We start from the raw sequence: 26,312 nt of genomic DNA, 5'->3' as shown, positions 1-26,312 counted from the left end.
ATCTTCTCATCTGTCCAGAGAGGGAACAAGGCCTGTTGGTGCTATTTGACACTGTTATATTAAGCAAGGTGGAGACCAGGCCACTCTCAAGAAAAAAAAAGTGCTGGTTTAGCTGGCCTTTGAATGTCACATCTTGAGCCCTTCTCTGAGCTTGAAAGGGGAATAGGTGTGGGAAGGGAGCTCCTCGCTGGGGTGCCTGCTCCTGACACCTCTTTTACATCTCTAGAACTCATCTTGGTTCATTTTAGATTTCTGAAGAACTGTAAGGCTGGCAGGTCCTCAAAAACAGAGGGTGTCATTAAAAAAAGAAAGAAAGAAAGAAAGAAAGAAAGAAAGAAAGAAAGAAAGAAAGAAAGAAAGAAAGAAAGAAAGAGAAAGAAAACTTGGGTACTGTCCAGAACTGTGTTTGTGGTAGGAACACTGAAGCAGGCAGCCCAGTCACCCAGGTGTCTGGAAAATACCCCAACATGGGCAGATCATTAGATACGGGCTGGGCTCAGTTCTGTTTTCCTCACAGTGTTCTGGGGCCCATGGTTTCACATTTTCTCTGGAAAGGGAATATTTGCCTGCTGGGCTGTTTTGTTCCTTGTGGTAAAAAAGATAGTGTGTCGGCCACCTAGGAGGAAGACATTCTTTTCTGTGCACGCTTCCCTGCGGGTACTGGCCCATGGCTCCGTCAGCACATAATCCAACCTGCGTGGCCGAGTAGAAGAGGTTAGAGGGAGGGCCATTGCTGTGCTAGGCTGCACCCTTGATGCATGGGTTTTGGAGCGTGTCTGCATGTTACCTGCTTATGAATTATCTCAATCAATGCAAACAAGAGTAGCCAGCACTTCTGGTCAGAATGTTAGGGCCACAGTGCAGACATTCTCCTAGCTCAGGGCTTGAACACCCTAACCACTCAGAGAAACCACCTAAGTCCCAGGCAGAGCCTGTCTCGGCTTCATGGCGATTCTGATTCAAGTTCCTGCTGTGTTTTCCCTCTTATTCCCATGACCCTGGCAGCAAGACTTATTGTATCATAGTTTCCCCATCTAAACACCTAAGCTAACAACCTCTGCCTGTAGAGTGGTTTATGATAAATAGAACAAGTTCAGGTTCAGGGACACTCCAGACATCCAGCCACTTTTCTGGTGGAGATCAAATGTGACTTTTGTTCTTATCGGAAGCTGAGGTTGGCAAGTCTGGTGAGGCAGTATGATGGGCAAGGTATACCATGAGACCGTTTGACTAACTCCACAAGTCTGCACACCATCGGGAGTGCGGGAGTGGGCTTTCCCCCTCCTGGACAGGTCCTTTCCTCCTTGCTGTAGGCAGCAGAAGTGTCGGCTTATCAAAAGGCAAGCGGTGAATGTCTATGTCTCACTTCTGTATTCCCAGGACTGTATAGATATTACCTGGCTTAGACACTGAAGGGGTGATATATGTTGCTTGCTTCCTCTGTCAGGAAGCAAAGTGTTGGGCACAGTGTCTGGCCCACGGTAAAGGGTTGGTCCCTGTCCTCTCTTGGGGATGCAGTGGGCAGGATGGCCCAAGTGTGCACGTGATATATTGATTCTGTGTTGGTATTTGCTGAGGGAGACTACCTGGTTTGTTATTCCAGAGAGTGACTCTATTTAGATTCCAGGCCGAGTTTAAAGCGGAATGCAGTTCACTAGAATGGTGGTAATGACTGACTGCTAGCCAGGGTTCTTTTTCTTTTTTTTTGGGGGGGGGGGTGTCTCTCAATTGTCAGTGGAGTTCTCCCAGACCCTTCCTTCCTCCTTTTTGTCTTGCTATGTAGCTGAGGTTGGTCTCATACTGCTGAACTTATGTGTTATGCTGGGACAATTGGCATATGGTGTGCCTGCTACTGGCTTACACTCTTACCAGGTAGATTTCTGTCTTTGTGCTAAGTTCCCTGACCAACCAGCCTAGACTTAGCTGTACTCAGGTCTCCTAGCCACTGAGAAGGGAAGCCCTGTATCTGCTCATTCTTCCTTGTGTCCTGACCCTCACTTAGGAGCACTACCACTAGGAAGCCTGGGCAGGCACTGCTGCCATCTTGCATGTGCCCCTTTAACCCCGCCACATACAGCATCCTTCCTTCTGTAGTTCCACTCTCTTGTATTTCTCAGATTTGAACCCTTTCCATGTGTGCTATGTTCTGGTTTTCTAGGTAACGTCTGTTTTCCTGGCCTATTGAGCCCCTTGACAGAGAAGAGAGGGTCTGGGCCTTTGTCAATTTCTTGTCATTGGAACCTACTCCTAGTTGAGACTCCTAGTTGAGACTGATTGCCATGTATTAAGTTCAGGCATCAATTTACAAAGACTCACCCGAGAGCTGGTTTCCTGGATGCTTGTGTATACTCAGAAGACAGGGATCCTGGATTTGGTACAATGACCCAGGAGTTGACACTGTTGACCTTCTAGAAGAGCCTGGTGTAATGACCCTGGACTCCCGGCATCACATTTGAGGGGTTATTATAAGAGCAATCACAGCTTTTTTTAATGTGACTTGAGAATCGTGGGGAGAATGCTATGGGAATTTGGTTGCTGCTCCGAGAATATAAACAGGAGTCATGTGCTCGGGCAAGAGCCAGGGGCCGTTAGCATTTTGTGTGCCTGGAACATATAGCTTGTCTTAGGGTTCCAGTCTCCTTTGTTTGGAATGTAAATATTTGCATTAAAAATATAAAGTATGTCCTGGTGTGTATTTTTGGAGACTGTAGTTTCTAAACCCCAAATCAGACTATTGGTCTACAGAGGATTGTTTTCCTCCAATTTGTGAACCTGTTTATATAAAGAGGCTTCCAAATGTATACATACCAGACTATGTTTGCTTTGTGTGCATGAGGGATCTCCGGGCCTCCAAGAAATTAGTGGCCCTGATGAATCAGGGCTGCTGGTGGTGAGTCTCAGTGCACACTGCTGCCCCTTCCCGACTTTTTTGAGTTGCAGAGCTATGACTTGGAGCCCAGGCCCCATGGGATCATCTAGGTCTGTTTTCTGGTTTAGTTTCCTATTCATGGGCTGGTGGCCCTAGTTGATCTCTGTGTCTTCTAACCATGCACTTTGTTTCAGAACTGTTTATTGTTCTAGGACAGTGGTTCTCAACTGTCCTGATGCTGCAACTCTATCATACAGTTCCTCATAGTGTGGTGACCCCCAACCAAAAAGTTATTTTTGTTGTTTCATAACTGTAATTTTGGTATTGTTCCAAATCGTAATGTAAATATCTGATAAGCAGGATATCTGATGCATGACTCTGGTGGGAATTGTGACCCACAGGTTGAGAACTACTGCTCTAGCACAGCATCCAGGAGAATGACGTTGCTACCCCTGTGGCCCCATTGCCGGGCTGCTATTGAACTGTGCAGATCTGTGTGACAACTTTCTCCATCATCATATCTGAGACAGTTTGGTTTTTCACTCGTCCTCTGGAAACTAGCCCAGATCTGTCAAATGTTTGCTTGTTTCTCTGGCCTACATTGTTTTCTAGGTTCAAATCTAGTGGCTGATGGGAACTGGGCTAGACTTCCTGCCCTGCGTGGGGGGACAGTCAGTTCTGGGACTTCCTCTGAATCAGCCTTGGATTGAAAGCATAATAGGGTGAAAAGTGTCTTCCCTTCACATCTAGATTCTTGGCTGGGTTACAAATTAAACTGACACAAGACAGATGGACAGAAAGAGGAACGTAGTTGATTATGCACACATACTCTCACACTAGAACGTGGGAAGAAGGGGAGGGATGGTTGAAGGTCATTCTGAGCTAGAGAAAGGAGCAAGACTTGAGTCTCCTGGGGGAATGCCCACACATTACAAGAGCGTAGGGTTTAGTCTTGGTTGCATGGTCAACAAACACTGTCGTGTGCAGCTAAAGTCTCAGGGTAACTAATGCTCTCTTAGGAAGAATCACCAAAAGAAGAGGTGAGTCTGCCTGAGTAGGTGCCTTTTCACACTGATGAGAGTCTGGGGATGGGGTGATGATACACAGCTTGAATTCCAGTACTTGGTTGGCAGAGGTGGGCAGATCTTTGAGTTGGAGGCTAGCCTGATCTACAGAATGAGTACCAGGACAGCTAACACTACACAGAGAAATCCTATCTTGAAAAACAAAACAAAAAAAAAAAAAAAAAAAAAAAGAGAGAGAAGAAAGCACTTAAGAAATAAAGCCATCCAGGTGTGGTAGCACACTGCTCTAATCCCTGCATAGAGGAGGCAGAGGCAGGTGGATCTCTGTGAGTTCAAGGTCACCCTGGTCTGCAAATCAAGTTCCAGGACAGTTAGGGTCACTAACACAGAGAAACCCTGTCTCAAAGCCAGAAGATAAGGTCTCCAGTGTACCCTCCTCTAACACGATTGCCTAGGCAGAAGTTTTCCCAGGTTCAGTCATCCAGGCCCTTGGGACCACTGAGCCAAAGGTCTAAGGGAGTCAGGCTTCATTTTGAGGTTTTTGGCAGAATTTGACTTTGTCCAAATTGTTCTGGCTTGAACATGAAATGCTCAAGAGCTGCGGGGTCATGGAGAATCACACCAGTGTCAAGAGCTGCGGGGTCATGGAGACTTGCACCAATGTTCCAGAAAACAATTGTGAAGGACAAGCAATGTAGAGGAAGACCACATTCTGTGTGTGGAGCTGTGAGGATGAAGCCAAATTTGCAACAGAGACCTGGGGATGTTCTACATGCCAGGAAAAGGGACCATCTGTTAAAAGCTACAGGCGGGGCTGGAGAGAAAGCTCAGTGGTTAAGGGCACTGGCTGCTCCCGTACAAAGGACCGAGGTTCAATTCCCAGCACCCACATAGCTGCTCACAAATGTAACTCCAGCTCCAGGCTGGTACCAGGCATGTATTAGGTACACATATAGACAAAATACCCATATACATAAAATAAAAGAAAGAAAGAAAAGCTATAGGTACTGCGTGAAACTAGAAACCAAAGAGAATACATATGGTATGGGTGACAAGACTTTATGAGTGGGCTTACCTGAGGGGGATAGATATGAAGCTACACGATTTAGTTTTGCCCTGCTGGGTTTTGGTCTTGCCTTGGGCCATTCTTCCCTAATGGGAATGTTTATTCCACACCATTGTATATTCAAGACATGTTACCTGGTTTTTGCTATTACAGGGACTCATGGTTAAGAGATTGTATGAGTTGTAGAAGATAGTTTGAATTTAGTATTAGAACTCTAAGACTATGGGGACTTTTGAAGTTTGAATGAATGCATTTTACATTATGAGATGGCCAGGCACTTACATAGAACAGGGTAGGGCAGGATGCTATGCTTTGAGTATGAAATGTCTCTTACAGACTCCTTTGCTTGAGTACTTGGTCCCCAGGTGGTGGCACTGCTTGGGGAGGTTGTGGGACTTTTGGAGATGAGGTTTGAGTGACAGCTGTGGCACTCTAGGGACAGGTCTAGAATACCATAGCCTGGCTGTCTTTCTGGTCCTGGTTCTTGTCTCACAGTTGGCTGCTGAGATGTGAATAGGGTATGCCTGCTGTAAGCTCCTGACACTGGGTGGAGTTGCCTGTTTATATCTTTCTCTACCACAATGGACCTAGAGCCCAAATACATCATCCCTTGGGTTACTTTTGTCAGGCAATCCAGCATGTGTGATGCTCATGTTGAGTGATGATCCAGTGACGAGGAAATCTGATGAATCGGGTGACATTCCCTTACTTCTTTAAGACTGAGTTTCATCCTCTTAGGAGGAGGAGGAGGTGGGTGGATTTCTTGAAGCCAGGAGTTCGAGATCAGACTAGTCAGTGTGGTGAGGCCCCATCTCAAATAGCAGCAACACACAACCACAAACAAAAAACAACTCTTTGGTTTGGAAGATACTGTGGGGAAGAGGAGGGAAGCAAGCCGCTGGGACACCAGGAGCTGGCTCTTCATGGAGCAGCCTCCTCAGTGCAGGGTGAAGGGCAAATGAAGGAGAACTGGGAGGACCCCAGAAAGGCACTTTCAGGGCTCTTGACCGCCCCCATCTATGACTCCCACCTCTGGCTCCTATTGAAGCTGGAATGGAGTACCTTATCTTGGATGAGGTTGCCTTCTCCATCCACTGAACGCTGACAGCTTTGGGCGAGGACTCCCTGAGGCAGGATGATCCATTTTTCCTTGCTCGTCTCTGTCTCTCAAAGGGCATGGACTTCTAGGAATGCCTCCTAGTCTGCTTGGGAGCTTTTCCTTCCTAACAGTCCTGAGATGCTGAGCACCACGTGGAAAAGGAAGTGAATGGGAAGGTGGCCCAACATTAGAGGAGCAGAGTTCTATGTTACCCACTACCAAACATGGGACTTACCTAACCTCCTCACCCTAAGGAGATGTGGTAGGGCTTGGGAGTGAGGACCCTGGGGAGGGACAGCTCGTGAGTTCTAGGTGTTGAACTAAGGAAACACGGTACTCTTAACTGTGTTTATATTTGGCTTGATTCACAATGGGGTGGGTCTCACTGTTTGTCATTGTTTTAAATGCAGATAACCTGTTTCAGGCAGGTTTCAGTCCAGTAATGGGAGGGCATTACATCGAAAGTGAGGAAGTAGCTGCTTCTAGGATGTTCTGAGCTTGCCTAAGAAAGTTATCAGGAAGGCAGGATGAGGAATGAAAGGGTGCTCATTCAGAGCACTGTACCAGCCTGGCATTCACATTGTGCTAACTCTGAGGAGCTATCTGATACCTCCTTGGCAGCAGTTTTAGTGAGGTGAGTGGGCGCGGGGCACATGAAGCCAGAGAAGGAAGCTAATGCCCTGGACCCCTTCTTCAGAATTATCTGTCAGGCCAAAGCAGGGAGAAGCATCTGCTCCCTAGCCAACAATGGGGGATCCACGAATCTTTCACCTCGTGTATGATTTAGCTCAGAATAAAAATGATGTATTAAAGAGCAGGTGAAGCATCCTTGCTGTCTGAGTGGTAGAAGATAAATTTGCTTTCAGCTGTTGCAAACAAATCAATGGAAAAACCGCAGGGCTGCTCACTCTCCAGTCTTCAGATTTACAAGAGGAAGCTCTGTCTATTCACAGGGCTTCCCCTTCAGATGGCCTAGGACGTGGCTGGCTCCCTTACTCGTATATGCAGAACATCGCTCTCATCTGGCTGACTTTTGAAAGTCATACAACAGGCCTTTAAAAAAAAAAAAAAAAACTCATTCCACATTTTCTTTTAAAAGCAGCCTTTTTGAGATACTACATGCTGTGTTAGTTACTTTTTTTCATTGTCGTGACAAAAATAACAGACAAAAGTGACAAGAATGAGGTTTATTTTGGCTCACGCTTGGAGGGTACAGTTTACCGTGGTGGCGAAGACGTGGTAACAGGAACACGAGGCAGCTGGTCATGTTGCAGCCACAGTCAGGAAGCAGACAGAGGCAAACACTGGTGCTCAGCTTTCAGGAAACACCTTCACAGATGTACCACAGGTGTCTTCCATGGTGACTCTAAATCTAGCCCAGTTGACAAGTCACATGTGCTGTGCTATACGGTTCACCCATGTGAAGTATATAGTGTGATGTTTTGTGTATCCATAGGTATGTGCATTATATCACCACAGCTGATGTTAATGACACTTCACCCACTGAGCAAGAAAGCCTGCACCATCTTGCTTGCTATCACCACTGTTCCCCCTCCCACCACCACTACACCTAACCCTGAAAGCTACAAATCAACTTTTGGTCTCTGTCAATCTGGTTCCTCAACTCTAAATTGTGAAGAATGTGGTGTTCTGTGGATGGCTTCTTTCACTCTGTATTGTTCACGTTAGCATATGAAGTCCATTTTCTAACGGCCAGAGGGGTCTGACCACAGCTCTGTTGATTCTAGTGTCCCCTGGTGCTCATTTCCATTGTCTCCAGGTTTTTGGCTCTCATGAGCATCGTTATTGTAAACATTCGTGTCTATGTGTTTCCATTTCTAGGGTTACATTTATTTGTTTTGTTTTAAAGATATTTTTACTTTCTTCCAACAACAAGGTTTATTTATTTTCCTTTCCCTGGCCCAGTCTTGCTTTCTTTACACATGGGGTCTTGACCTTGCTTGTTGTGATGCTTGAAAATATACTGAAGAGTCTGGATTGTTGAGTCAAAAGGACCTCTGCTGCACAGAGTTCAGATCCTCCTTATAGACTCAGAGCTCACACAGAGCCAGGGATGAATCTAGGTTTCGGAGTTAAAATTCAGTTATCCTCTACGTTCTTCCAAATTCTTTATAAAACTCCAGGCTGCCTTCTTGACCAGCCTGGGGGAGAAGGTGAGGGTGGGTGGACAGATGGTGACTGCCCTGCCCCAGTCCACTCCTAACCCAACAAAGGCTCAGGAGTCTCTTCTTCTCCAGATACCAACGAGAGCTGCAAGCCCTGGCGCCAGTGGCTTTCTAGTTCTTTTTCCCTGCAGCAGCGAGAGTCCGCTGCTGATCTGGAGGAGTAATTAAATTAGGAACCAATTCAGAGAATGAAATTTTATCTGATCTGGCCACATCCATAAACAAGGGGCTGTGACTGGGACTCCAGGAGACAATTAGAAGTTGTGTTTTAAGGACTTGTGCTGGGCTAAAGCATGTGAATAATTCCACTGGGGCCAAGCTGGAGGCCTCCCTGACCAGGGTTGGCCGTGGACAAGAGTATGCAGTCCTGGGGGTCTGGCTGTGTCCCCAGGCCAGCCTTGCACATGCTTTGTTTCCAAATCTCTCTCGAGCTTCACTGTGGTGGAGCTGTGTGTTTTGTGGCAGGGATGGTCCTCCATTTAGGAGAGGGCCTGATCTTTACAAATCGACTCTGGAGGATACTGGGGAACTCTGTACTGGCCCTTTGCCACCCAGACCAGCAAACAAGATAGCCGAGTGGCCGAAACTGACCTCAGGAAACCAGAAAGCCAGATGCCTGCTCTGCCCACATATACACAGAGATGTACAGACAGTAGAGAGGGAACCCCAGAGGTACCACTCAGTTTTGCAATTCTTTCCAGTGCCCTGAGTGGTGGGAGACAGTGTGTAGAAAGAGAGGCCTGAATTTAAAGAAGTGGCTGTGCTGACAAGAGTCCACCATGTGGGGAAATAAGGGATTATGGATCGAGCCAGGGAGACAAGCAGAACCCCACTGCCCAACAAAGGAAAACATCTGGCTTCTCCCTAGTCTAAACTAGGTTCAAACACACAAAACTTGACATAGTAGTTGGAGATGTAGTAGAGAGATGTTGGAGAAGAGACAGGCTGGATGTGAAATGACCCAAGGGAGAATGAGAAGCTGTCATCACTACCTGAGGTGGGAAGCTGAAGGGTGCTGCTTTCTGTCTAAAGGGAAGCTTGCCATCTCTGGGCCTGTGAGATGAGTGCTGTTCGCATTTTGCTGGACTAGGAGGTAGAAAGAGCAGCCTAACATAGGGGCCCAAGCCCCAGGGGTCCAGTGACGGTTACCCTAGGAAAAGGTGCAAGAGGGAGGTGGAGATGAGAGAGAAACATGAGTTGAAACATTTCTCATCCCCCCCTCTCCCAAATGAACCAACATAACTCTCTCATGGTGTCATTGCTAGCACTCTAACTAATGGCCTTTGTAACTGTACAAAGAGGTAAAATTGGGAGGAAAGTTAGGGACCCTAAATCATGGGTGCTGCACTAGAAACCCCGCAGGGCTTTGAAAGACATGGGCATTCTTTGGTTTCTTATTAGTTTGATTGATTAGATTGTTGAAGGCATCTATGTGTGCATAGGCGTATATACATAGAGTTGTATGGGTCCAGCTCTTTAGGTAGAAAGTGCTCGCTGGAACTTGGCAGTGATTACAACCATTCTCTGAGGGGCATTTGTAGTTTGTTCACATTGAAGATGAGGGATAGGTAATCAGAACAGTGATCATGGGAACGAGTCTCATCTGTCCTCAGTGTCTGTTGCAACTTCCTCTGTGACTGTCTTCATGTCTCATGTCTAGATTTGCTAGATACAACTCACTTTCCCTTGCTCTGCAGTGTGTGTGTGTGTGTGTGTGTGTGTGTGTGTGTGTGTGTGTGTGTGTGTGTAGTGTACGGACTTTAGATCTGTTTTCTTTCTCTTTGTGAGTGGTCCCACCCTCCATTTCCACAGCAGCCAACCCAGAGACTTGGGCATCATCTGTGACAGTGAGCTGATGGAACATACTTGCCTTTGTTTTATCTCTGCCACTTGGTCCCTTTGAAATAGGAAATGAATCTTATTCAGGATTGGAAGGAGACGAGTGGACAGTTGAGTGCATGCGTAGCCAGGCTGATGGATGGGAAGAAGGCAGGTGAGAATGGTCAGAAGTGTCTTGGGGAATTGAGCACTTTGGCCCACAGTGCCAGGATGGCTTCAGTCTTTCCCATCTGTTTGGTCCCCACCCTGTCACTGCCTTTGTAGCTACAGAGACCAGCTGAGATGAATGCCTTGATTTGCTCTTTAGCCCCTTTCTTAAGAACACGTAGTCTGACCCCAAATTGTCACGTGCAGTTTCATCTATAGGTCATGAACACCCACCTAAGCCTTGCTGGCCAGCAGCTGCTTTGAGGTTCAGAAAAGCAGAGAGTGAAGAGAGATTGAAAAAAAGTACTGGGAACCTTGTCTCCTTTGCAGCGGTTGGCTTGTGAACAGGAGAGAGGGGAACCATGGTAGACAGCTAGAACAATAGTCTTAAAAACAGTACGGAAACAACCAGAGGTGAGCTCAGGCTGTTAACCTGAGTTCAGTGGTAATTCAGGCTGCCTGGGTCAGGGATGGGAACTAGGCACCTTAAACGTCCACACTGATTACCTCAACCACCAACGCTATTTTGCCCTGCCCTCTTCCATAGTACTTGATTTGTTCTTGTTCTTTCCCACTGCTCCTTCAAGATAGTTCTCTGGAGAGGCCTGCCGTGGGTTCTCCCTTTGCTGCTGCTGCTGCCGCCTTGCTGCCTCGTAGTGGACCACCAGGCTGCCTGCCTATCTCGTGCCCTGCTGTTGCCCATAGGGAACAGTGTCTCCAGGAGATGTTTCTGTGGTTTCCTAGCCTTCTGTCTGGACACCCTGCACCTTGTCTACAGCTGGGCTGCTGTAGATAACGTGTAGTATTCTGCGAGGATGACATGTGAACCCCAGCCTTTCTGCCCTGCCTGCAAACACACTGGCAGCTCCTCACCAGATGAGCCCTAGTCCCTTTTTGTGTGTTAGGTCTCCCCCAGTCCTCCTCGGATGTCCTTACATGACTATCACGCTGGAAAGTTTTGGCAGTAAATGTTTATTATGCAACAATACACAGATCTGCTTCCCACGGCTTAAGATTAACTTCTTTAAGTTGTGGCTAAAATATAAACTTCCTTGTATTTTAGTAAGTGAAGAGAAGAGAAAATAGGTTTTTCTTTTTCTTTTCTTTTCTTTTTTTTCCAGAGTAGCTTGATTTAGAATCATTCCAGATGTTCACCCAGCATCTCTCTTTTCTGAGCCCAACTGTCTGGAAGCTGTCTTGACAGGCTGAAAACCCGCCAAGGACCCCCTTAATCTCTCCCCACTTCTAACGCTGCCTCGTAATTTTAACTATTTTGAAATGATTTTAGGCATGCAGGAAGTTGCAGCGTTCCTAGGTACCCTTTGCTCAGCTTCCTACCATGATAACATCATCTGTGACCCTAGGACCCCATAAAAGCCAGGAAATTGAGGCTGGCCCAATCTCATTAACCAAGTTGCAGGCCGCATTCTGCGTCTCCTGATGTTATTAAACCCAGGGATTCACAGCACTTTGGAAGCATTTTAGAATTTCACTAAGTTCAGTCCCGTCTTTTATCTTTTGGATGATTTTTGGATCCTTTCCAATTGGCAGTCAATGACATTAGTTTCTGCCAGGTCAATAAATCCTTGAAGGGCCACTTTAATGCATTTCATGAATGCTGCATCCTGCATGATGCTCTATGGGTTCCTATCCCTGAAGAGTGGACCCAGATAGCCCTCTTATCTGGGTTTGAGGAATTCCTGAAGACAAGGGATGGTTCAGGTCAGTGTGGTGTAATGGAACATAGGACTGAGAACTGAGGTCTTGAGATATGATCACAGTAACCAGCACACATGGGGTTACCTAGCATCCCCAGTGCCCCCATTTCACAGTTCAAATTCTAGCAACTTAGTAGTAGAGTTGGGACTTGAACTTAGGTGATCTGAATCAGAGTGCTTGCGGCCTGTTAGCCTTTCAAGCGGGTCTATACACTTTTCTGGCCTGGTTCTCACTGACTGCGCCCTGGTTGTCCACCAGCTCTGAGATGGGCTTTTCTAAGATCTATCACATCTCTTAATGTAAGTGCAGTAGTTTTCCTGGTGAAATGGTTTTACTGGCAGAGCTGGGAGCCCTCAAAAGGAAACAAGCAACCCACCCAACCCCTTGGAGGTGTTTTAAGGTGAGATTTTTGTAGTTGTATTTAATGTGATAGGAGCCTTAGTTCCCACTGAATTATCTTTTGATGTGTTTTAATTAGGCCATCTGCAAATTGATTTCAAGATGCAGAATCCCGAGTGGTCGGCTTGCCCAGCACCCCCATGTACTTAGCTCAGGACTCAAATGATGTGTGAGCATCCCTTTCTCCCCGTCATGGGTACCATTAATGGTGACATTCCACTAGGATAGAATATGGGAACTTTATCTGCATATACCTAATTGGGTTTGCATTCTCTACCAAGGAAGCCTGCTTATAAATGGTGTGTAAGCTGCACAGGCTTGGGGGACAAGCTGTAAAAACCAACAGCGCAGAGCACTGGGTGAAGGGCTTAATTTTCTCTTCTGCTTGGGGACCAAACACATTACTCCACGAAGGTAAAGATTTTCCCATTTATAGAGGCTGTGAGGGATAAGCCTCGGCTCATAAATTTCCTCCATGGCCTCTCCTCAGAGCCTGTGAGATGGCCTGACTCCGGGGACCAGTGTCTAACTACATTAGTGCAATAAATTAAAGGGCCCAGTGTTGGCTAAATTGTCAGGCAGAGCTGCATGGGAGCTGGTCCTGAGATTGGACTTGTGATAAACAGGCTTCTGCTTGCTCCTCCTAGGAGAGGGACCACTCTCATCCTTATTCCCAAGCACTCCTAGGAAAGCTCCAGTGGTTATCCCAAATATGAGGCAGAAGGTAATGTTCAGAATGATTCTTCATCAGTTGGAATGCATAGGAAGAAATTCCTGGGTATGCTTTCTCCATTCGATCTCATTGTCATTGTCTATCTATCTATCTATCTATCTATCTATCTATCTATCTATCTATCTATCTATTATCTATCTATCTATCTATCTATCTATCTATCATCTATTATCTATCTATCTATCTATCTATCTATCTATCTATCATCTATTATCTATCTATCTATCTATCTATCTATCTATCTATCTATCTATCTATCTATCTGGTGTCTCATTTATTCTAGGCTATTCTTAAACTAAATATGAAGCCAAGGATGACCATGACTTTCTGATCCTCCCATCTTTGGATTGCAGATGTGTGTCACCACACTTTATTTATGTAGTGCTGAGGATTGAACCCAAGGTGTTGTCTATGCCAGGCAAACATTCTTACCAACTGTCTTAGTAACCTTTCTATTGTGATAAATCATGTGACCAAAAGAAACATAGAGAAGAAAGCGTTTAATATGGTGCTTATGGTTTCAGAGGGTTAGAGTCCATGATGGTGGAGAAAAGGACACACGAGGAATATAGTCTTTTGGAACCACAAAGCCTGGCACCAGTGACACACCTCCTACAAGGCCATATTTCCTAATCCTTCTCAAACAGTTTCACCAACTGGGGATCAAGTATTCAAACATGAGTGTATGGGATCCATCATCATTCCAAACTGAATGATATTCATTCCCAGTTTCCATTATTAAACTTTTTATGAATTTATAGACTGGCAATGTGATTTTCAGGCTCTGGTGCAACATGGTCATAAGAGTCCCATATTAAAGAAGCAAGAACTTTAATATGTGGCTAGCAGAGCATTAAATGGATTACACAGAGGGTTTGAACATGAATTGACTTTACAACTGCTGGGTCCTTGTTCATGTAGCTGGCTCTGGAAACTTGTGTGATACTGAACCTGGAGGGATCTGATGTAGGGCACCTTGGGAGAGTTATAGTGTAAATGTCCAGATGGCAGAGGTGTGCCGTATTCTGTGTACAGATCTCTGAGGGGTTTGGCCAGGTGCCATTCTGGGGACACAGGGTGCCTGTCTGGAGACATTCTTAGGAATGCTTAAGGAACTGAAGCAACATCATGATTTTCCTAATCAGAGCTGGGGTTTCATGTGGTTCTCAGATTCCATGGATCAAGTCTCTGGAGTAATTACCCCTGGAGTAATCCAGAATGAACTGGGACAAGGATCTAGGTATCTAATGAAGCCTAATGTCTTCACAGCTCTGCCTTGAAGACAAATCTCTTCCTGTCTTTTTGCCTCTCTGTCTCAGTCCCAAGATTGGGAAGTCCATCTCCTCATTCCTCTTGGCTTTTCATCGCTGATATTTTCTGTTTGGGTTTTGTCCTTTGTAGCTGAGTGGAATGTCCTTGGAGAGAGCCCAGGATTTCAAAGGCCACCATAGATCATCCTAGTCACTGTGAAGAATGACAACCTGCAAAGTCAGGGGGTTTCCAGGGGAGCACAGGGCATTTCGGGGAGGCTATCTCTCTCCTGGAGCAAGTGGCTGCAGAACTTGGCAGGAACTTTGCCTGGACTGGTCCAGACATGGTAGGAGATAGAAGTGAGAACAGTGACAAGGGATGTCTGCCAGAGAGGGACACTCCCAGCCCAGGACAGTTCAGACTTAAAGTGGTTTTTGGTTGGAAGTCGTAATCTTAAACAAGGATTACAAAGTTACCTAAGCATTAGGGAAAGTTACCTAAACAGGGAGAGCTGCCCCATTCCACACTGCTTCAGAGATGGGTCACTGGGTAGTGGTGTATAATGGCCTTGATGGTCACCACCTTTGTCCTCAGCTTGTACAGAGGCCACTGGACTTGTGAATCCCCAGCCAGCCAGGACTCTGCTCTCATGCTGTGTTGTCACAAGTTGATAAACCTGAATGGAACTGTGACTCTTGAAAGGAAGTAACTGTCTTTTATGCCTCCCAGCTATGGGGAGAAAGTGTGGCAGGTAGCCAGGTGTTCTGGGGTACAGCGAGTAGAAGTCAGCTATACCTGTTTGTCTGGAATTAGATCCTCATGGACAGTGGAGTACTAAACCAGTGTTTAACACAGTGAGCAAATAAAAATTACAGAGCTTATACATTCAGCTGAAAGCTGGTTTTATTTATTTTCCCTGGTAAGAGAGCCACAATCACTGTTTGTTTTTTTTTTTACTTTAAAAAGGAGAATAATAGGATTAAACATCTCTATGATACTCTTATTAGCTGACATGAGAGCCTGATACACTTGGCTAGGTCTGGCTTAAAGATATGGGCGGAAAAAAAATGTCTCAATTGAGGATGAGAGGGGTTGGGGGTGAGAGGGTGGAGGGAGAGTGAGAGGGTGGAGAGGGAAGGGAGGGGGAGAGGGATGGGGAGAGGGAGAGGGAGAGAGAGAGGGAGAGGGAGAGGATAGGTGTACCTAAAGCCATTCCTGCCCTCTGCAGAACATCAGCAGCTTGAGTAGGGCAGAGTCTCTTCTGTTGTGTCTGTTCACTGTGCCCAGAGCCTGGCACAGTGGCACACAATGGAATCTGTCAATGAATGAAAGAACCAGGTACTAGGTTCCTGTTAGTGCCTCGGATTTGGCATCCTGGACAATGCTTTCTGATGAAGGCAAGCTATGGAGATAGAAAGCTACAGTGTTTGGATGCTGAGGCCCGTGTTTTTCACAGCTTGTAAGTCAATTTCTCCAGTCCACAGAGGCAGGTGGCATGATGCCTGATTTATAGAGGTGCACATTTGGGTCCTACCTTCACACAGTTACTTCTTAGAGCCTTAGGGTGAACCGTGTGACCTTGCTGGTTGCAGCTAGGGACATGGTGGCAAACTGCTGAGTGGTGCGTTAAGTAAGTGCAGTTAACCCACTCTGGGGAGGGGGCTGGGTAGTGTCCCAGAACTCCTGGCTGTGGTAGAGGAAGCCTGGAGGGGAGGCTTCTACAGGGAAGGTCTGAATCCAGAAGCAAGGGGAGGGAAGAACCAGGAAGACCCCTTGAAGGCAAGTCTGTAGTCATTCTGTGAGCATGGTGTTGGTATCAGGAACCATCAGGGAAAAGGTTATCCAAATCTGCTGCTCTTCCTCTAAGCCTTAGAATATGCTAGAAGCCTGTTGAGGATTGCATTGATTTCCCAATGGGCCATCATTTTCTTTATAACAATCCTCCGTCCATCCTTCCGTCTGTCCCTCCCTCCCTCCCTCCTCTTCTCTTCTCCTTTCTTTCTTTCTTTCTTTCTTTCTTTCTTTCTTTCTTTCTTTCTTTCTTTCTTTCTTTCTTTCTTTCTTTCATGTGCATGGGTGTTTTGCTTGCTTGTATGTCTGTGTGAGGGTGTCGGAACCCCTGGAACTGGAGTTACAGACAGTTGTGAGGTACCACGTGGGTGCTGGGAATTGGACACTGGTCTTCTGGAAGAGTGACCAATGCTCTTAACCACTGAGCCATCTCTTCAGATATAGCCCTTCTATTTTCCTTATCTTATACTCTTCCTTGACCACCCCAGAGTGCCTCCCCACTCAGTCCAGTGGCTCACATGTTCAGTGTCTCTGATGGTGCTAGGGTTCCATGGCCTGCCCTTAGGGTCCCAGCGATGTGCTTTCACTCTCTTTGAGGGATGATGGACACATTTCCTGCAAGCATCTTGTAAAGTAGAAACTTTAGGGCAGCCCAGGGGCTAGAAGGCTTCCTTGCATGGGGATGCTGGCTCTGTGAAGTGACCTGAGGATTCTGGGATGAAACAGCAAGTCCTTTTGGAGTGGGGTGTAGCAGGAGCATCTAGGGTTACTATAGACCACTCATGCTTCCGCCCTGGAAAGACGCAGAAAGGAGTGGGTATTTGGCATTCCTTGAAATGCCCACCGAAGATTTCTTACCTGTCTTTAGGCCCTAATGTGTCAGTGGCCACTGAGTGGAGCAAGCCTTGTAGCCTCCTGCCTGACTCTGCTAGAGAGGAGCCATTCAAGACCTTGGCACCTGGAGGCCATTAGCCACCTGACTCCATGCTGGATCATAAAATAAGCCCTAAGTGCTTACGAATGCCACTAACCCTTTAAAAATGTATGGACAGCGGAAGTTCGGTTTGGCACCTCTGAAAGGAAATGGCATTGGTCTGATGGAAGAACACTCACCTTCATGGTGGAGGTGCAAGGGGTAGGCGGTTAGAACGGCCCATGGGATCTTCACCCCTTTATGGGTAGAAACTTAACTCTACCCATTAAACACGATGAACCATTTTTTACATTTATTTATTTATTTATTTATTTATTTATTTATTTTTGAGAAAAGGCCTCGTGTAGCCCGGGTTGGCCTTGAACTCCTGATCCTGCCCTTTCCTCCTGAGTTCTGAGATTATAAGCATGAGCTTATGGACTGCTTTTACATTGGAATATAACATACATGAAAAACATCTGCCATAAACCTAGAGCCTGAAGGACGTTCAAAACCAGCTCCCCCAGGGACAGCCAGCAGGAGTAAGCACAGCAACCTAGAAGTCCCTGGCCCTGCTCTGTGGGTCACTAACCACCTCCCCACCCTGCCTATGGGAAACCTGTCCTCACTTCTATAGCCTTGATCTTTTTGCTTGGATCTTGGACTCCATGACAGTGGAATCATGGGTATTTGCCTTTATATTTGGTCTCTTTTGTTCGATACTATATTTATAAAATTCTTCCCTAATTTTGCGTGTTCATTTTTGTAGTCGGGTTGCGTTTCATCCACTCTACTGTGAGATTTACAATTTGGAGCATTACAAACAGAACTCGGGCTGCTCTTGATTGCGGATTTTGGTAGATCTGGGAGGTGTCTCTGAGCTTACCTCAGGATTCTGCTAGTCCTTCACGTGATCAAGATAGGCCCACCCGCAGTGGGGGACTTCTGTAAAATGAAATAGGAGAGAGGGAGCAAGAGAGAGAGAGAGAGAGAGAGAGAGAGAGAGAGAGAGAGAGAGAGAGAGAGGCAGACAAGACAGAGAGACAGAGACAGAGAGACAGAGACAGAGACAGAGACAGAAAGACACAGAGACAGAGAGAGACAAAGAGAGACTGTGTTCTGCCTGAGCCCCCCAAAAGACAAGATTCTAAGGGATGACTACACTGGATTGATGGACTAGGGAGTGAGCCCTTAAGGTAGGTGAGCTTAAAGATCTCCCTGTCCCAATGGGACTCTGTAATCCCAACTCACATGTCATGGGAAGTAGTCTGTGTCTGAATTTGGGCTATGGGGCTTGGTCAGTCCCCATGGAAGGTCTAGGACCAACATTTTAGTCTTGATGTTCTGGGGTACATGTGTGTACACTGGCTAAACTTGTGATGGAAGTCGTTGATTTAGAAGCCAGCCTGGAGTTCTCCCTCCTGAAAGGAGCGCCTGGGCCTGTCATATCCAATAGTGGCTCAGTCATACAGGGTCTTCAGGAAGTGCAAGGGGAGAGGACTTGAAGCTGCCATACCTGAGCTGTTGCCTACCTGCATAGCCCCAGCCATATGGGTTCATCCACTGGGACAAGCATTGCACAGTTTTATAGCAGCCCTGGGAAATAAATGACTTCCCAAACTTCTGACTGGCAGGTCTGCAAGAAGAGACTGAGACATGAGTCTCTGTGTCGTCCAGTGCTCACAGCCCCAGCAATCCCAACCTTCCTGTGATTCTGGACTCTCTGTCCACCTGCATTATCTACCTTCATGATCCATCCTGGTGGCATCACGTAGCCAGCAGACCCTCGTAATGTGACCAGTAAAACCAAGGAAATGGGATTTTTACGTTTCCTTTAACATCTCCTAATTTCACTTAATTTAAATTTAAAGCAGATTCTTAACTCCAGTGCTGGAAGATTTTTTTTTTTTAAGAGTATTTGGAGCAGCTTGGGCACATAACTCCTATAAAATTATATTGTAAAATAAGTACAGATCAGTTACTCTCGGGTCAGATGGGAATTTAGCACCCAAAATGGGACATGCTAAAAATGAGAATTTTTCATTAACAGCTTCTATATGAAGATGTATGGAGATGGTGGCATCTTGAAAATGTTGGGTTGAATATTGCATGCAAATGAATTCTTCCCTGTGTGCAAGCTCGGGCCCTATCTTACTGCAATCCCAGTGAAGAGTTTGAAGGAGTGAGGGAGCCTGCTGTTTCCCATCTTCTCCATCACCTGGGAGTGGCTTTGGGGGTGACTACTCCTGAGGACCCCTGGTTGCTCCCCATGGGCCTCTTGGGCTCTGGTTGGCTTGTGGCAGTCCTGATCATTGTCCTTTGTCCACAAAAGGGGAACTCTGGCAAAGCTGGGGCCTGTCCTTTCTGCCATTTCTCCTCCAGCATCTTCCCACCTCAGCTGAGGAGTCCCTTCCCCTGAAGCTGGGTGTTTTACTTTTGAATTTTTAATGTAAAGAAATGTCATTATATGTGGTACTGTCTCACTCAGGCCATTTTGATGTAAGCACACACTGTGTGTTGTGCATATTCTATCCCTAATACTCCCCTGCCTCACCTCTCCCCGCAGGACAGGTCTCACCCACCCCTCCCTGCAGTTCATCTCTTTTGTTGCCCTACACAGGTTCCAGTTTACCTTCATGCCATATAATCTTTTGCTTATCAGTATAAAAATCCAGGTACCACATGAGAGAAAGCATAATATTTGTCATTCTGAGATTAGCTTTGCGTTCATGTCACTGTTTTTTTTTTTTTTCTTTACAAAGTTTCCCCAACTGTCCTCGTTACCTTCTCCTGGAGATGTTAGCCATGTCGCCATTTTCAAGTGCCTTAGGGAAGCAGGCATAGCCACTTGTCCAAAGTTCTACAGTTAAAGGGAGCAATGGCTGGACTTCCAATTCAGGGAAACACTCATCGTGAGTGACTCCTCCACGCCGGTGTATTCAACGGTTGATGCACACTGATGTGTAAATCCTGATTTCTCATCCCCTCGGGCAGGAGTCAGGTATCATCTGGTTGTGTGATAGAAGATCTGTGTCTCCCCTCAAGAAGACTGGGGTCTGCTCTGGCAAGGACAAGCTGGCCACCTTTGGGGGCACTGGTCTCAGGCTGGCCTCTGTGTGCAGATGTTCCCCAAAGGAAGTATGTGAAGGAGGGCTGTTCCAGCTTGTGCAGCGGGGCCAGCCTCTTTGTTGAAAGCCAGTGATGCCTATTTCTACTGCCTGGAACCTTCAGCTTGGGTTCTCAGTCCACTTGAGCCTTCTCCAGGACACAGACCCTTCACACTGCACTTTTTGATCATATTTCTCCTACACTGTCACTCTTTCAACTCTTTCAAGTTCAGTGACCATGATATTATTCCATAGTACAGGCCAGGGCCACCCCGAGACCGGCCTAAAACCCCCAGGGGCAGTCCTGATGGAGTCTTCTGTATTACGCTGTCTTGGTGTCTCTGCTTGTAGTCCACTGTTCCATGCTACCAGTAGGGAGGGGGTCCTGAAAGTTTCTGGGGTAAACTTGAACTTTACAAGACTAAGGCTTTGTGGTTATGAGGCATTACTTTAAATGAGGCCAAAACCTGCAGGATTCAGTTGAACCTGACCTGTCTGTTGGGGACTCAATGGGAGGCTGGATCCTGGGCATTTACAGCTTGGTTAGTGGGTGCTAAGTACAGACAAATGGTCCCCTTGAGATGGTCCCAAGGTGGGACTGGGGGTTAATACAGAGCTCAGAGTCTCTGCACTTCCTCATGGTAAGGATGCTTGTGTTGGGCTTGCCTGATCCTGTCCCACTGTGCCTGTGGCAGTGAGTCTGAAGGCACATGCCTAGGCAGGTAGACTCTGGCACTTTCTGGCTTGGATCATCTTGCTCTACTTTCTTTGTGTGCTCAGGGCCCCAGAGACAGAACATTCTTAGAAAGAAAGAAAGAAAGAAAGAAAGAAAGAAAGAAAGAAAGAAAGAAAGAAAGAAAGAAAGAAAGGAAGGAAGAAAGGAGGGAAGACAGAAAAGATCTTGCTTTTATCATTTGAATTTATGTTTTATGAAAATCAAACATGATAGAACCATTCACAAGAAAAGGTCTCATTTTAAAAGTAACATTTCCCTCTGATTTTTATTTCCTATTTGAGAGCAGGGACAGCTGATGTAGAGAAGATATTAAAATGCATGTGGTTCATCTCTCCTGGTTTAGTGTGAAGGATCAGCTGTTGGAACTGATGGGATAGTAGTCATTTCCAATGCATTTCAAGGAGCCAGGTTTCTAGAAGAGACAAGAAAGACAACATAACCTGCATGGTATAGACCAGACTGTAGACACAACTCATATGTTCCTAAACACTGACCATAGACATGGTGATGGGGCAGTGACGGAAATAAAGGTCATAGTTGGCTGGCAGACTTTGTGGGTGTCCGACAGCACAGATTTTCAGCAGGCTTGATAACCAGGGCAAGGCTGGCTTTCAAGGCGGAGAAGCAGGCAAGTTGGAGAACTTTGTCAGGCAATTAACTCAACTTATAACTCGTAACTTATAATTCAAAGCTTAAGCCACCAAGTACTTTGGGGTAGCAAGTTAGAAACTGAAGTTAATGTCTTTCCTCCCCAAACAGAGTTGGGTTTTTGGTCTGCGAACGGCTGTCTCTAAGCACAGGGAGCGAAGAGACAACAAGCAATTACTCAGATACTTAATGTCAAAACTCTCAGCGCCTTTGCTGCAATTAGTGAAGTAACTGAAGCAGAAAGGGAGCGCATGGGAGACCCCACAGGCAATTCTGGGAACATCTGGCCCAACTTCTCACCTTCTGAGGGGCTGGGGGCCCGAAGGAAAGAATGGGGGTGGCAGAACACTGATTCCATGTGGACCGGTTCATGTGCTGAGCCCTGGGGAGCGGAGGGATGCCTCCATGGACATAGGTTCTCATCACTAAGCCTGTTTCGGTTCCTCATCTTAAAATGGACAGGAATAGGCTGGGAGATGGCTTAGTGAATAAGACCACTTACTGTAAAATAAGAAGATCTGAGTTCAAATCCATAGCAACCACCTCAAAGCCAAACGTGCCTGCCCTATAACCTCAGCACTAAAAGGTGGGCCCAGGAGCTAACTGCCCATCACCAGGCTCATGAACAATGATGAACATGAACAATGATTCAGTGAGAAACCCTGTCTGAAACAATAAAGTGGCATTCAATGGAGGAACACATACACACACACACACACACACACACACGCACACACATACACACACATACACATACACACACATACATGCATGCATACACACACACATACACACATGCACACACACATACACACACATGCACACACACATACATGCACGCACACACACACATACACGCACCCATACACAATCAATCAGTAGTATTCTTTGAGATGTGTGTTTGTGGGGTGCTGTGCCTGGGGGTGTCTTGTTACCTGGGATTGGGGGCTGTGTCTGCCTACATTCTGAGAAGTTCAGCCTTTGGGATCTGCAGGCCACCTTCTCCTGCTTCAGGTCAAAGCCATAAGGATGGTGGTAGCAAATGGGATGAAGGAGAAGACTGAGCCTGTGGCACACACTGGACACTCCTGCAGATACCAAAAAGCCGGTTGTCTCAGAAATCTGTGGTAGGGTTGGGCTTTGGCTGTTGAGAGAACAGGGCAGGGCACAAGGAGACAGCAGGCCCCTTGCCTCTAGCACGGAGATGTTTGACCTAGGTTGGGGTAGCCCCTTTATAAAGGAAATGTTTCCAGATCTTTTATAACTTGTGAAATGAATGTTTGGGGGGCTGATGAGGGAGGCAGTATTTGATCATTCACGATCATACTTCTTTTCTTTAAAAAAATGTCCCCTCAAGTGTTTGGATGTGAAAAAATCTCAGAAATACAGTCAGCCAATCCCTGCTTGGAGGTCATTGGCGGATCGTATTGCAGCGAGAGAGTGAAAATAATCCTAGCCTACGAACGTCAGGAAGGTGACTAGGATTGCTCTGTGACAATTTCTTAAATGGGGGAGTTAGGATGATAAGAGGTGGGAGACATCAGATTCTGGTGGTAAGGTAGAGGCAGCCAGCCGTGGATTCAAGTCCCAGCCCCGCCAGGCTACTCTAAAGGCTAATGAACACCAGTCTCTGATTCTCTTGTATCTCCAACTCTTCCCATGCTGCCCCGTACTCCTGGCCTCGGCCCTCTCTAGTAGTGAATCTATGGAACTCCGAGTCTAGCCCCCCCTCCCCCCCGTAAAACCCAGAAGATGTATCCAAGTAATGTGTCCTTTCTGAAGTATAGAAGGGAGAGAAGCAGCGAGGGAGCCACACACAGCAAGGGAGAGAGAAGAGGAGCAAGGTAATTTTAGTTCTCTCTGAATAGTGAATGTTTTTGAAACCCTTCCAGATTTCCTTTATGGGAAAGGACTGAAGGGCCTGCAGGGAGGAGGGGCCGACTGACCCCTCCCCCACCTCTTTTGTCCTGGGCTCAGTACCTGGGCTCAGTACCTGGTTTTTATGTGGTTTTTATAGTGTGGTGAAAAATGGCCATGCTCTGAAGACACTGGGAAATCTGCCTGATGGTGGAGTAAGAGCGGAGAATGGGCGAAACGAAAGAAAATGGAGAAAGCAGAACTTCTGCACACAGATCAGAATCATATAATTTACCAAGGCATACCATTCTGTTGTTTTCTGAAGTGTGAAAGCTAATTTAGAAAGGGTAGAGAGTCCCGCCCGCTGGGGTGGGCAGGAGTGACAGGTCCCAGGGCCCTCACAGTCCCCTGGTCTCTGCTCCTGCAGAGTGGGTGTGGGCACTGGAGTCCCTCAGGCCTGTGGAGCCAGCGCTAGCCTCCCCCCCCCCCCCATCAGTGACCACGTCCACCAGCAAGATACCAAGAAACACATTTCCAACAACAGACGCCAGTCCCAGAGAGGCAGAATTTTTAAATTCTATTTTATATATAAAAATTGAAACCTCTATCAGGAGCTTTATAGGTATGGCTGTATGGTGTTTTGCTGCACACTTCTTATTTTCCTTCTTAGATTTCCTTTCGTTGGGATACTTTTGTTAAATGAACTGAGCCTCTCCCACCTCCCAATCCAGAGGTTGAGGCAGGTGCTGTTGGACACCCACAAAGACGCCCAGCAGATGGGTGAGGAACTCAGGGCTTTGGTTCAGGTCTAGAGTATGGGCAGCACTGATGGGCCAGGGGGACCGCTGGCATTGGGGTAATATACTGACCAGAGGCTGATACACAGTGATAGGCAAGACTGCAGTGAGTGGCTCTGGGTACCAGCCTGGAGAGACAGGAAGGGCTGGAGGCAGCTCTTTCCCTTGGGGCCACACAGTAGGTGAATTGCTGCCTGACCTTGCGTGTGCACGGATCTGTAAGTGTCACAAAGCCTAGACCTTCAGCTCTGCTAACCCGAATCACTCCAGTCAGGCGCTCTTGTCTGCCGCTCAGCCTCCACCACGCCTTTGCAAGTGTGGGATGGTACCACGTCGGCACTTGACAGATGTGGTTACTGCTGCCATGAACTGACCGAAGGTCAGAACTGTTGGGTCAAATGTTTATTTTCTGAGAGAGGCCAGAGCAGCCCTTGATAGGAAGTTAGTCACAAGATTTTATTTATTTATTTATCTGTCTGTCTGTTTGCCTGTCTGTCTACCTATATTTTATTTTTTTTTCGGACTCTTGTTTTTAAGTCTAGGAGGAATTCTGATCTTCTGAGAATAAGCCTTGACTTCACGGGGGTGGTGGGGTGGTGTGGGGGGGTGGCAGGCCCTCCCTGGTCTCCGTGACTTTATTCTTCAGTTAAGTCTGAGGGTACAGCTTTCTCTTATCACACATCATTTGCTTTGTGGGAGTCCGCGCCTGAGCCAAGATGTGTGATTAGTTTTTGAACTAGTACATTTTTTTTTTTCAACTTGTTTACATAGCACGGAGGGCACAGCTGCTCTTGGGGCCAACTGGCTGGCTTCCGTGGCTTTGTTACGGCCTCCCGTGTTCTCACCTGGCCTCACATAGCTGTGAGTGTCAGCTTCCCTCCAGGGGTGGTGGTATCCTTCACATACTGGTCACAGACGGCCATGGTCCTAGCGTATCATAGCAGTACCTGGCAGACACCATGATTCTTGAAGAACATACCCTTGTTCAAACGTTCACTGAAGGCCCTCCAGCTTCAACTATGGAGATTTTCGGAGGAATTAATGAAAGAAAGCAAAACAAAACAGAACAAAATAAGACAACCCTGTGATCTACCAAGGACTTTTAAATTGCTAGACTAACAGAGAACCACGGCACTGGGTTCCCCTTCTGATACATCATATCTGTGTGTTTAGGAACTGGGTGCTTTGTCTATAAATAAATGCTTGGTTGACCTACTTTATAGAGACTGGGAAATCTTGATTCTAGATTTGAGTTGAGTTTCCAGAAACTAGGTCTATTGGAGTCTAGAAGGTGGATTTTCTCCTAGAGGCTCTTACTGGCCATAGGCAACCCTTTTTTGCTAATGTTCTGGGGTCTCCATGTGGTATCTGATGTACTGTGAGGTGAAGGGGTCCTCCCTAGGAGCTTTTTTGAATCCCCTGCTAGCCTGCTGCCTTAAGGATTCTGTCATCATCCAGGATTGGTTGGAGCTTCAGACACAGGACCAAAGTTCCTGTTGTTAGCTCAGATCTGTGCAGAAAACGGAAAGGTATGATGGAATGGGGGAGGTGGTTCTGGAAGGGCTTTTCAGGCTCTGGGCGGGGCGGGGGGGATGTTAGTGCCATCAAGGAAACATTTCAAGTAGATGTTAATCCCATCAATCCTCCAGTATTTCCTGCTGCAATTTTCTCTATACTGATGGGAAGCAAACAAGCCTAGAACTGTAAAGCAGCTGGCCTGAGACACACAGCCAGGAAGAGGTGGATCCTGTGAGATGTGGGGCTGTGATTAACGCTCCTGGGTTTGTGATTCTCTCTCTTTTTTTTTCCTTTCGTCCACATTTCTCTTTCTACCAGAGTGTACCTGTCCATCTCGTGGCCAGGGCAGTCACATGGAACCCCATCCAAGGGCATCTCTGTTTCAGGGTCACATAGGTGAATGCTCACAAAACAGTGTTTTCCAGAGCCATAGTGTCCCATGTGCTCCTTGGTCTCTGACTTTGACTTGTACATGCTCATAAAGATCTACACCCACTGGGGAATTCTTGGGTTTTCCATTATTGTGACAGAGGAGGCAAGAGACATTGTCCTTCATGGGATGGCTCTCAAGTGCATGATTTTCAGTCAACTGGAGATTTGGTTGGTGATGGT

At 46.7% G+C, this 26,312-nt stretch overlaps 1 protein-coding gene across 4 annotated transcripts in view; it reads left to right on the top strand.

Annotated features, from left to right (window-relative positions):
* Chst15 (carbohydrate sulfotransferase 15) overlaps positions 1-26,312 on the top strand; it is a 79,737-nt gene that overhangs the window by 4,973 nt on the left and 48,452 nt on the right. The gene's annotated exons all lie outside the window — the stretch shown is intronic.

Source organism: Mus pahari, chromosome 1 (genome assembly GCF_900095145.1).
Source record: "Mus pahari chromosome 1, PAHARI_EIJ_v1.1, whole genome shotgun sequence".
In the NCBI taxonomy this organism is placed as follows: Eukaryota; Metazoa; Chordata; class Mammalia; order Rodentia; family Muridae; genus Mus; species Mus pahari.
Note: the sequence above shows the minus strand (reverse complement) of the source record. Positions and strands in the feature narration are given on the sequence as shown.